Genomic DNA, 12,874 nt, shown 5'->3' with positions numbered 1-12,874 from the left:
TTGCATTGCTGCCTGGTGCGGCTGTACTCGCCTCTGTATGTTACTGATTATTATTATTATTATTATCATTATGGGGCATTGCATCGCTGCCTGGTGCGGCTGTATTCGCCTCTGTATGTCATTGCTTATTATTATTATTATTATTATGGGACATTGCATTGCGGCCTGGTGCGGCTGTACTCGCCTCTGTATGTTGCTGCTTATTATTATTATTATCGGGCATTGCATCGCTGTCTGGTGCAGCTGTTCTCTCCTCTGTATGTCATTGCTTATTATTATTATTATGGGGCATTGCATTGCTGCCTGGTGCGGCTGTGCTCGCCTCTGTATGTCATTGCATATTATTATTATTATTATTATTATTATGGGGCATTGCATTGCTGCCTGGTGCAGCTGTACTCGCCTCTGTATGTCATTGCTTATTATTATTATGGGGCATTGCATCCCTGTCTGGTGCGGCTGTACTCGCCTCTGTATGTCATTGCTTATTATTATTATTATTATTATTATTATTATGGGGCATTGCATCTCTGTCTGGTGCGGCTGTACTCGCCTCTGTATGTCATTGCTTATTATTTTTATTATTATTATTATGGGGCATTGCATTGCTGCCTGATGCGGCTGTTCTCGCCTCTGTATGTCATTGCTTATTATTATTATTATTATTATTATTATTATGGGGCATTGCATTGCTGCCTGGTGTAGCTGTACTCGCCTCTGTATGTCATTGCTTATTATTATTATTATTATGGGACATTGCATTGGTGCCTGGTGTGGCTGTACTCGCCTCTGTGTGTCATTGCTTATTATTATTATTATTATCATTATTATTATTATTACGGGGCATTGCATTGCTGCCTGGTGCGGCTGTACTCGCCTCTGTATGTCATTGCTTATTATTATTATTATTATTTTTATTATTATAATTATTATTATTATTATGGGGCATTGCTGCCTGGTGCTGCTGTACTCACCTCTGTATGTCATTGCTTATTATTATTATTATTAAGCTAGCACCTTCTATAAGATAATACCTGGAATCTGATTGGTTGCTATGGGCAACATCACTTCTTAATAGAACTCCCATCTAAGTAAATGTACCCCTCAGGCCCGTATTCAATTTGGAGCGAATCATATCTTGCAGGTGGACAAACCCTTGAAGGACCTGCGCTTATAACGTCCTCCTACACTAGAGCGTCAGTGGAAGACTGGCCGTATAAAGTCCCGATGATTTCCACGTTCCTTAGAGTGGTGGTAACATTAGGGTTATCCGTCATGAAGCAGAATGCGGAGCACCACAAAGACCTCAGCAGTCTGGTCCCGAAGTGCCGGAAAGGGAAACACACGTCCTTCGTCACCCTGCTGACCTTCCCCACCGTCATGTTCCTGAACTCTCTCCTTCCCTCTGAGATGCAGCACAAGTGGCGGCTTCTGTTCTAAACCAGCATCCACGGAGAGAGCTTCTCCCAGCTGTGTGGGCACCTGGTGGAACAGGGCCCCAGCTTGTTAGTCCTGAGGGACCGCGATGGGTTCATCTTTGGCGGTTTCGCATCCCAGAATTGGGAGGTCAAACCACAATATCAAGGTGAGAAGGAGTTAGTTTTACGTCCCCATGATCAGGCGCCAATGACCTCATATAAATGGGATTATTATTCTCCTGTTGGTGCCATCATAGTACATAGCACTTTACTTTGAGGGATTGTGATACAATAGGAGGAGAAGGTGGGATTACGCACTAGATAGTATCCAAAAAGAAACCTGTAAACCAATTAATAGAGGAACATGCTGTCATTATCGGAGGTGCTGGTGTAGCTCCCACGGGTTTAAATAATTGGATACGTAAGGAAAAGAGGTTCTTGTGTATGTGACACATTATGTCATCTTGAATAGTTTTAGACAAATCCATTTTCCTTTATGGCAAAAAAGGGACTATATCTTTATAAACAGAGTAATGCTTCAGTTACAGATGAGACTGATGTGATCAGACCATACCAGGCGAAACGCGTGTCACACCAGGTCACTTCTGGCTGGGCAGTATTGGCAGAGACGGGCATTCGGTGTGATGGTTCTCTATAGCAAACAAGTATCCTGTATGATTATCATCAGTACTACTAATGCATCTTATCCAGTATCTTTGAGACATGTTATTGAATAAAATTTTTTCATTGATATACTTTACTGATCACCTATATTATCATTTGGTTTATTAGCATCCTAATCAAATGTATAATTCATGTATGATTTAAATAACAGTTAAGCTTTTATAAGACACTTATGCGCACTGCTCAACGCTCGTATTAGGATTTTTGGTGTCACATTTGAAGTGAGGCTGATGCGTGACGTTCCTGAGACGTGTGCTACATGTGCTGATTATATGTAAGAGAGACATCTGATCGGCGTCTGACAAGCTGCGCCTCTCCTGTGCTTCCTATGTACAGACTTACGTACAGAGCGCTGTGTAGGCGCCTGTATCACATAGAGAAGGTGTAATTACAGCGTCATTACTCTGCCCTCTACCACGCAAAGCGCTAATCCGCTCACTATCACACGTTCGTGATACTTTCTTATAGATTTTATTGACTTTTCCAGCACTCTGCATTTGTAATGGGCATATTCTTACATGTGTAGCTCTTCCCGTGTTACTCTGTTACATGTGTAGCTCTTCCCGTGTTACTCTGTTACATGTGTAACTCTTCCCGTGTTACTCTGTTACATGTGCAGCTCTTCCCGTGTTACTCTGTTACATTTGTAGCTCTTCCCATCTTATTCTGTTACATGTGTAGCTCTTCCCGTGTTACTCTGTTACATGTGTAGCTCTTCCCGTCTTACTCTGTTACATGTGTAGCTCTTCCCGTCTTACTCTGTTACATGTGTAGCTCTTCCCCTGTTACTCTGTTACATGTGTAGCTCTTCCCCTGTTACTCTGTTACATGTGTAGCTCTTCCCGTGTTACTCTGTTACATGTGTAGCTCTTCCCGTGTTACTCTGTTACATGTGTAGCTCTTCCCGTCTTACTCTGTTACATGTGTAGCTCTTCCCGTCTTACTCTGTTACATGTGTAGCTCTTCCCGTGTTACTCTGTTACATGTGTAGCTCTTCCCGTGTTACTCTGTTACATGTGTAGCTCTTCCCGTGTTACTCTGTTACATGTGTAGCTCTTCCCGTGTTACTCTGTTACATGTGTAGCTCTTCCCCTGTTACTCTGTTACATGTGTAGCTCTTCCCCTGTTACTCTGTTACATGTGTAGCTCTTCCCCTGTTACTCTGTTACATGTGTAGCTCTTCCAGTGTTACTCTGTTACATGTGTAGCTCTTCCGGTGTTACTCTGTTACATGTGTAGCTCTTCCCCTGTTACTCTGTTACATGTGTAGCTCTTCCCGTCTTACTGTTACATGTGTAGCTCTTCCCGTCTTACTGTTACATGTGTAGCTCTTCCCGTCTTACTCTGTTACATGTGTAGCTCTTCCCGTCTTACTCTGTTACATGTGTAGCTCTTCCCGTCTTACTCTGTTACATGTGTAGCTCTTCCCGTCTTACTCTGTTACATGTGTAGCTCTTCCCGTCTTACTCTGTTACATGTGTAGCTCTTCCCGTCTTACTGTTACATGTGTAGCTCTTCCCGTCTTACTCTGTTACATGTGTAGCTCTTCCCGTCTTACTCTGTTACATGTGTAGCTCTTCCCGTCTTACTCTGTTACATGTGTAGCTCTTCCCGTCTTACTCTGTTACATGTGTAGCTCTTCCCCTGTTACTCTGTTACATGTGTAGCTCTTCCCCTGTTACTCTGTTACATGTGTAGCTCTTCCCCTGTTACTCTGTTACATGTGTAGCTCTTCCCCTGTTACTCTGTTACATGTGTAGCTCTTCCAGTGTTACTCTGTTACATGTGTAGCTCTTCCGGTGTTACTCTGTTACATGTGTAGCTCTTCCCGTGTTACTCTGTTACATGTGTAGCTCTTCCCGTGTTACTCTGTTACATGTGTAGCTCTTCCCGTGTTACTCTGTTACATGTGTAGCTCTTCCCGTCTTACTGTTACATGTGTAGCTCTTCCCGTCTTACTCTGTTACATGTGTAGCTCTTCCCGTCTTACTCTGTTACATGTGTAGCTCTTCCCGTCTTACTCTGTTACATGTGTAGCTCTTCCCGTCTTACTCTGTTACATGTGTAGCTCTTCCCGTGTTACTCTGTTACATGTGTAGCTCTTCCCCTGTTACTCTGTTACATGTGTAGCTCTTCCCCTGTTACTCTGTTACATGTGTAGCTCTTCCACTGTTACTCTGTTACATGTGTAGCTCTTCCCGTCTTACTGTTACATGTGTAGCTCTTCCCGTCTTACTCTGTTACATGTGTAGCTCTTCCCGTCTTACTCTGTTACATGTGTAGCTCTTCCCGTCTTACTCTGTTACATGTGTAGCTCTTCCCGTCTTACTCTGTTACATGTGTAGCTCTTCCCGTCTTACTCTGTTACATGTGTAGCTCTTCCCGTCTTACTCTGTTACATGTGTAGCTCTTCCCGTCTTACTCTGTTACATGTGTAGCTCTTCCCGTCTTACTCTGTTACATGTGTAGCTCTTCCCGTCTTACTGTTACATGTGTAGCTCTTCCCGTCTTACTCTGTTACATGTGTAGCTCTTCCCGTCTTACTCTGTTACATGTGTAGCTCTTCCCGTCTTACTCTGTTACATGTGTAGCTCTTCCCGTCTTACTCTGTTACATGTGTAGCTCTTCCCGTCTTACTCTGTTACATGTGTAGCTCTTCCCGTCTTACTCTGTTACATGTGTAGCTCTTCCCGTCTTACTCTGTTACATGTGTAGCTCTTCCCGTCTTACTCTGTTACATGTGTAGCTCTTCCCGTCTTACTCTGTTACATGTGTAGCTCTTCCCGTCTTACTCTGTTACATGTGTAGCTCTTCCCGTCTTACTCTGTTACATGTGTAGCTCTTCCCGTCTTACTCTGTTACATGTGTAGCTCTTCCCGTCTTACTCTGTTACATGTGTAGCTCTTCCCGTCTTACTCTGTTACATGTGTAGCTCTTCCCGTCTTACTCTGTTACATGTGTAGCTCTTCCCGTCTTACTCTGTTACATGTGTAGCTCTTCCCCTGTTACTCTGTTACATGTGTAGCTCTTCCCCTGTTACTCTGTTACATGTGTAGCTCTTCCCGTGTTACTCTGTTACATGTGTAGCTCTTCCCGTCTTACTCTGTTACATGTGTAGCTCTTCCCGTCTTACTCTGTTACATGTGTAGCTCTTCCCGTCTTACTCTGTTACATGTGTAGCTCTTCCCGTCTTACTCTGTTACATGTGTAGCTCTTCCCGTCTTACTCTGTTACATGTGTAGCTCTTCCCGTCTTACTCTGTTACATGTGTAGCTCTTCCCGTCTTACTGTTACATGTGTAGCTCTTCCCGTCTTACTCTGTTACATGTGTAGCTCTTCCCGTCTTACTCTGTTACATGTGTAGCTCTTCCCGTCTTACTCTGTTACATGTGTAGCTCTTCCCGTCTTACTCTGTTACATGTGTAGCTCTTCCCGTCTTACTCTGTTACATGTGTAGCTCTTCCCGTCTTACTCTGTTACATGTGTAGCTCTTCCCGTCTTACTCTGTTACATGTGTAGCTCTTCCCGTCTTACTCTGTTACATGTGTAGCTCTTCCCGTCTTACTCTGTTACATGTGTAGCTCTTCCCGTCTTACTCTGTTACATGTGTAGCTCTTCCCGTCTTACTCTGTTACATGTGTAGCTCTTCCCGTCTTACTCTGTTACATGTGTAGCTCTTCCCGTCTTACTCTGTTACATGTGTAGCTCTTCCCGTCTTACTGTTACTTGTGTAGCTCTTCCCGTCTTACTCTGTTACATGTGTAGCTCTTCCCCTGTTACTCTGTTACATGTGTAGCTCTTCCCCTGTTACTCTGTTACATGTGTAGCTCTTCCCCTGTTACTCTGTTACATGTGTAGCTCTTCCCGTGTTACTCTGTTACATGTGTAGCTCTTCCCGTCTTACTCTGTTACATGTGTAGCTCTTCCCGTCTTACTCTGTTACATGTGTAGCTCTTCCCGTGTTACTCTGTTACATGTGTAGCTCTTCCCGTGTTACTCTGTTACATGTGTAGCTCTTCCCGTCTTACTCTGTTACATGTGTAGCTCTTCCCGTCTTACTCTGTTACATGTGTAGCTCTTCCCGTCTTACTCTGTTACATGTGTAGCTCTTCCCGTCTTACTCTGTTACATGTGTAGCTCTTCCCGTCTTACTCTGTTACATGTGTAGCTCTTCCCGTCTTACTCTGTTACATGTGTAGCTCTTCCCGTCTTACTCTGTTACATGTGTAGCTCTTCCCGTCTTACTCTGTTACATGTGTAGCTCTTCCCGTCTTACTCTGTTACATGTGTAGCTCTTCCCGTCTTACTGTTACATGTGTAGCTCTTCCCGTCTTACTCTGTTACATGTGTAGCTCTTCCCGTCTTACTCTGTTACATGTGTAGCTCTTCCCGTCTTACTCTGTTACATGTGTAGCTCTTCCCCTGTTACTCTGTTACATGTGTAGCTCTTCCCGTCTTACTCTGTTACATGTGTAGCTCTTCCCTTCTTACTCTGTTACATGTGTAGCTCTTCCCGTCTTACTCTGTTACATGTGTAGCTCTTCCCGTCTTACTCTGTTACATGTGTAGCTCTTCCCGTCTTACTCTGTTACATGTGTAGCTCTTCCCGTCTTACTCTGTTACATGTGTAGCTCTTCCCGTCTTACTCTGTTACATGTGTAGCTCTTCCCGTCTTACTCTGTTACATGTGTAGCTCTTCCCGTCTTACTCTGTTACATGTGTAGCTCTTCCCGTCTTACTCTGTTACATGTGTAGCTCTTCCCGTCTTACTCTGTTACATGTGTAGCTCTTCCCGTCTTACTCTGTTACATGTGTAGCTCTTCCCGTCTTACTCTGTTACATGTGTAGCTCTTCCCGTCTTACTCTGTTACATGTGTAGCTCTTCCCGACTTACTCTGTTACATGTGTAGCTCTTCCCGTCTTACTCTGTTACATGTGTAGCTCTTCCCGTCTTACTCTGTTACATGTGTAGCTCTTCCCGTCTTACTCTGTTACATGTGTAGCTCTTCCCGTCTTACTCTGTTACATGTGTAGCTCTTCCCGTCTTACTCTGTTACATGTGTAGCTCTTCCCGTCTTACTCTGTTACATGTGTAGCTCTTCCCGTCTTACTCTGTTACATGTGTAGCTCTTCCCGTCTTACTCTGTTACATGTGTAGCTCTTCCCGTCTTACTCTGTTACATGTGTAGCTCTTCCCGTCTTACTCTGTTACATGTGTAGCTCTTCCCGTCTTACTCTGTTACATGTGTAGCTCTTCCCGTCTTACTCTGTTACATGTGTAGCTCTTCCCGTCTTACTCTGTTACATGTGTAGCTCTTCCACTGTTACTCTGTTACATGTGTAGCTCTTCCCGTCTTACTCTGTTACATGTGTAGCTCTTCCCGTCTTACTCTGTTACATGTGTAGCTCTTCCCGTGTTACTCTGTTACATGTGTAGCTCTTCCCGTCTTACTCTGTTACATGTGTAGCTCTTCCCGTCTTACTCTGTTACATGTGTAGCTCTTCCCGTCTTACTCTGTTACATGTGTAGCTCTTCCCGTCTTACTCTGTTACATGTGTAGCTCTTCCCGTCTTACTCTGTTACATGTGTAGCTCTTCCCGTCTTACTCTGTTACATGTGTAGCTCTTCCCGTCTTACTCTGTTACATGTGTAGCTCTTCCACTGTTACTCTGTTACATGTGTAGCTCTTCCCGTCTTACTCTGTTACATGTGTAGCTCTTCCCGTCTTACTCTGTTACATGTGTAGCTCTTCCCGTCTTACTCTGTTACATGTGTAGCTCTTCCCGTCTTACTCTGTTACATGTGTAGCTCTTCCCGTCTTACTCTGTTACATGTGTAGCTCTTCCCGTCTTACTCTGTTACATGTGTAGCTCTTCCCGTCTTACTCTGTTACATGTGTAGCTCTTCCCGTCTTACTCTGTTACATGTGTAGCTCTTCCCGTCTTACTCTGTTACATGTGTAGCTCTTCCCGTCTTACTCTGTTACATGTGTAGCTCTTCCACTGTTACTCTGTTACATGTGTAGCTCTTCCCGTCTTACTCTGTTACATGTGTAGCTCTTCCCGTCTTACTCTGTTACATGTGTAGCTCTTCCCGTCTTACTCTGTTACATGTGTAGCTCTTCCCGTCTTACTCTGTTACATGTGTAGCTCTTCCCGTCTTACTCTGTTACATGTGTAGCTCTTCCCGTCTTACTCTGTTACATGTGTAGCTCTTCCACTGTTACTCTGTTACATGTGTAGCTCTTCCCGTCTTACTCTGTTACATGTGTAGCTCTTCCCGTCTTACTCTGTTACATGTGTAGCTCTTCCCGTCTTACTCTGTTACATGTGTAGCTCTTCCCGTCTTACTCTGTTACATGTGTAACTCTTCCCGTGTTACTCTGTTACATGTGTAACTCTTCCCGTGTTACTCTGTTACATGTGTAGCTCTTCCCGTGTTACTCTGTTACATGTGTAGCTCTTCCCGTGTTACTCTGTTACATGTGTAGCTCTTCCCGTCTTACTCTGTTACATGTGTAGCTCTTCCCGTCTTACTCTGTTACATGTGTAGCTCTTCCCGTCTTACTCTGTTACATGTGTAGCTCTTCCCGTCTTACTCTGTTACATGTGTAGCTCTTCCCGTCTTACTCTGTTACATGTGTAGCTCTTCCCGTCTTACTCTGTTACATGTGTAGCTCTTCCCGTCTTACTCTGTTACATGTGTAGCTCTTCCCGTCTTACTCTGTTACATGTGTAGCTCTTCCCGTCTTACTCTGTTACATGTGTAGCTCTTCCCGTCTTACTCTGTTACATGTGTAGCTCTTCCCGTCTTACTCTGTTACATGTGTAGCTCTTCCCGTCTTACTCTGTTACATGTGTAGCTCTTCCCGTGTTACTCTGTTACATGTGTAGCTCTTCCCGTCTTACTCTGTTACATGTGTAGCTCTTCCCGTCTTACTCTGTTACATGTGTAGCTCTTCCCGTCTTACTCTGTTACATGTGTAGCTCTTCCCGTCTTACTCTGTTACATGTGTAGCTCTTCCCGTCTTACTCTGTTACATGTGTAGCTCTTCCCGTCTTACTCTGTTACATGTGTAGCTCTTCCCGTCTTACTCTGTTACATGTGTAGCTCTTCCCGTGTTACTATGTTACATGTGTAGCTTTTACCGTGTTACTATGTTACATGTGTAGCTCTTCCCGTCTTACTGTTACATGTGTAGCTCTTCCCGTCTTACTCTGTTACATGTGTAGCTCTTCCCGTGTTACTCTGTTACATGTGTAGCTCTTCCCGTGTTACTCTGTTACATGTGTAGCTCTTCCCGTGTTACTCTGTTACATGTGTAGCTTTTACCGTGTTACTATGTTACATGTGTAGCTCTTCCCGTCTTACTGTTACATGTGTAGCTCTTCCCGTCTTACTCTGTTACATGTGTAGCTCTTCCCGTGTTACTCTGTTACATGTGTAGCTCTTCCCGTGTTACTCTGTTACATGTGTAGCTTTTACCGTGTTACTATGTTACATGTGTAGCTCTTCCCGTCTTTCTGTTACATGTGTAGCTCTTCCCGTCTTACTCTGTTACATGTGTAGCTCTTCCCGTGTTACTCTGTTACATGTGTAGCTCTTCCCGTGTTACTCTGTTACATGTGTAGCTTTTACCGTCTTACTCTGTTACATGTGTAGCTCTTCCCGTGTTACTCTGTTACATGTGTAGCTCTTCCCGTGTTACTCTGTTACATGTGTAGCTCTTCCCGTGTTACTCTGTTACATGTGTAGCTCTTCCCGTGTTACTCTGTTACATGTGTAGCTTTTACCGTGTTACTATGTTACATGTGTAGCTCTTCCCGTGTTACTCTGTTACATGTGTAGCTCTTCCCGTGTTACTCTGTTACATGTGTAGCTCTTCCCGTGTTACTCTGTTACATGTGTAGCTCTTCCCGTGTTACTCTGTTACATGTGTAGCTCTTCCCGTGTTACTCTGTTACATGTGTAGCTCTTCCCGTGTTACTCTGTTACATGTGTAGCTCTTCCCGTGTTACTCTGTTACATGTGTAGCTCTTCCCGTGTTACTCTGTTACATGTGTAGCTCTTCCCGTGTTACTCTGTTACATGTGTAGCTTTTACCGTGTTACTATGTTACATGTGTAGCTCTTCCCGTCTTACTGTTACATGTGTAGCTCTTCCCGTCTTACTCTGTTACATGTGTAGCTCTTCCCGTCTTACTCTGTTACATGTGTAGCTCTTCCCGTGTTACTCTGTTACATGTGTAGCTTTTACCGTCTTACTCTGTTACATGTGTAGCTCTTCCCGTGTTACTCTGTTACATGTGTAGCTCTTCCCGTGTTACTCTGTTACATGTGTAGCTCTTCCCGTGTTACTCTGTTACATGTGTAGCTTTTACCGTGTTACTCTGTTACATGTGTAGCTCTTCCCGTCTTACTTTACATGTGTAGCTCTTCCCGTCTTACTCTGTTACATGTATAGCTCTTCCCGTGTTACTCTGTTACATGTGTAGCTCTTCCCGTGTTACTCTGTTACATGTGCAGCTCTTCCCGTGTTACTCTGTTACATGTGTAGCTTTTACCGTCTTACTCTATTACATGTGTAGCTCTTCCCGTGTTACTCTGTTACATGTGTAGCTCTTCCCGTGTTACTCTGTTACATGTGTAGCTCTTCCCGTGTTACTCTGTTACATGTGTAGCTTTTACCGTGTTACTATGTTACATGTGTAGCTCTTCCCGTCTTACTGTTACATGTGTAGCTCTTCCCGTGTTACTCTGTTACATGTGTAGCTCTTCCCGTGTTACTCTGTTACATGTGTAGCTCTTCCCGTGTTACTCTGTTACATGTGTAGCTCTTCCCGTGTTACTCTGTTACATGTGTAGCTCTTCCCGTGTTACTCTGTTACATGTGTAGCTCTTCCCGTGTTACTCTGTTACATGTGTAGCTCTTCCCGTGTTACTCTGTTACATGTGTAGCTCTTCCCGTGTTACTCTGTTACATGTGTAGCTCTTCCCGTGTTACTCTGTTACATGTGTAGCTTTTACCGTGTTACTATGTTACATGTGTAGCTCTTCCCGTCTTACTGTTACATGTGTAGCTCTTCCCGTCTTACTCTGTTACATGTGTAGCTCTTCCCGTGTTACTCTGTTACATGTGTAGCTCTTCCCGTGTTACTCTGTTACATGTGTAGCTCTTCCCGTGTTACTCTGTTACATGTGTAGCTTTTACCGTCTTACTCTGTTACATGTGTAGCTCTTCCCGTGTTACTCTGTTACATGTGTAGCTCTTCCCGTGTTACTCTGTTACATGTGTAGCTCTTCCCGTGTTACTCTGTTACATGTGTAGCTTTTACCGTGTTACTATGTTACATGTGTAGCTCTTCCCGTCTTACTGTTACATGTGTAGCTCTTCCCGTCTTACTCTGTTACATGTGTAGCTCTTCCCGTGTTACTCTGTTACATGTGTAGCTCTTCCCGTGTTACTCTGTTACATGTGTAGCTCTTCCCGTGTTACTCTGTTACATGTGTAGCTTTTACCGTGTTACTATGTTACATGTGTAGCTCTTCCCGTCTTACTGTTACATGTGTAGCTCTTCCCGTCTTACTCTGTTACATGTGTAGCTCTTCCCGTGTTACTCTGTTACATGTGTAGCTCTTCCCGTGTTACTCTGTTACATGTGTAGCTCTTCCCGTCTTACTCTGTTACATGTGTAGCTTTTACCGTCTTACTCTGTTACATGTGTAGCTCTTCCCGTCTTACTCTGTTACATGTGTAGCTCTTCCCGTGTTACTCTGTTACATGTGTAGCTCTTCCCGTGTTACTCTGTTACATGTGTAGCTTTTACCGTGTTACTATGTTACATGTGTAGCTCTTCCCGTCTTACTGTTACATGTGTAGCTCTTCCCGTCTTACTCTGTTACATGTGTAGCTCTTCCCGTGTTACTCTGTTACATGTGTAGCTCTTCCCGTGTTACTCTGTTACATGTGTAGCTTTTACCGTGTTACTATGTTACATGTGTAGCTCTTCCCGTCTTACTGTTACATGTGTAGCTCTTCCCGTCTTACTCTGTTACATGTGTAGCTCTTCCCGTCTTACTCTGTTACATGTGTAGCTCTTCCCGTGTTACTCTGTTACATGTGTAGCTCTTCCCGTGTTACTCTGTTACATGTGTAGCTCTTCCCGTGTTACTCTGTTACATGTGTAGCTCTTCCCGTGTTACTCTGTTACATGTGTAGCTCTTCCCGTGTTACTCTGTTACATGTGTAGCTCTTCCCGTGTTACTCTGTTACATGTGTAGCTCTTCCCGTGTTACTCTGTTACATGTGTAGCTCTTCCCGTGTTACTCTGTTACATGTGTAGCTTTTACCGTGTTACTCAGTTACATGTGTAGCTCTTCCCGTCTTACTTTACATGTGTAGCTCTTCCCGTCTTACTCTGTTACATGTGTAGCTCTTCCCGTGTTACTCTGTTACATGTGTAGCTCTTCCCGTGTTACTCTGTTACATGTGTAGCTCTTCCCGTGTTACTCTGTTACATGTGTAGCTTTTACCGTCTTACTCTATTACATGTGTAGCTCTTCCCGTGTTACTCTGTTACATGTGTAGCTCTTCCCGTGTTACTCTGTTACATGTGTAGCTCTTCCCGTGTTACTCTGTTACATGTGTAGCTTTTACCGTGTTACTATGTTACATGTGTAGCTCTTCCCGTCTTACTGTTACATGTGTAGCTCTTCCCGTCTTACTCTGTTACATGTGTAGCTCTTCCCGTGTTACTCTGTTACATGTGTAG

At 43.9% G+C, this 12,874-nt stretch overlaps 1 protein-coding gene across 2 annotated transcripts in view; it reads left to right on the top strand.

Annotated features, from left to right (window-relative positions):
• The window catches only part of LOC148442146 (coactosin-like protein), a 127,151-nt gene that overhangs the window by 37,435 nt on the left and 76,842 nt on the right, over window positions 1-12,874 (top strand). The window contains exon 2 of one of the 2 annotated variants that reach the window (XM_088464173.1): window positions 1,145-1,585. The exons of the other annotated variant lie outside the window; for it this stretch is intronic. The gene's annotated coding sequence lies outside the window, so the exon portion shown is untranslated. The remainder of the gene's footprint in view (window positions 1-1,144; window positions 1,586-12,874) is intronic. 2 annotated transcript variants of the gene reach the window in all.

The sequence above is a fragment of the Taudactylus pleione genome, unplaced genomic scaffold (assembly GCF_031769625.1).
Source record: "Taudactylus pleione unplaced genomic scaffold, aTauple2 ptg001606l, whole genome shotgun sequence".
Lineage (NCBI taxonomy): Eukaryota > Metazoa > Chordata > Amphibia > Anura > Myobatrachidae > Taudactylus > Taudactylus pleione.
Note: the sequence above shows the minus strand (reverse complement) of the source record. Positions and strands in the feature narration are given on the sequence as shown.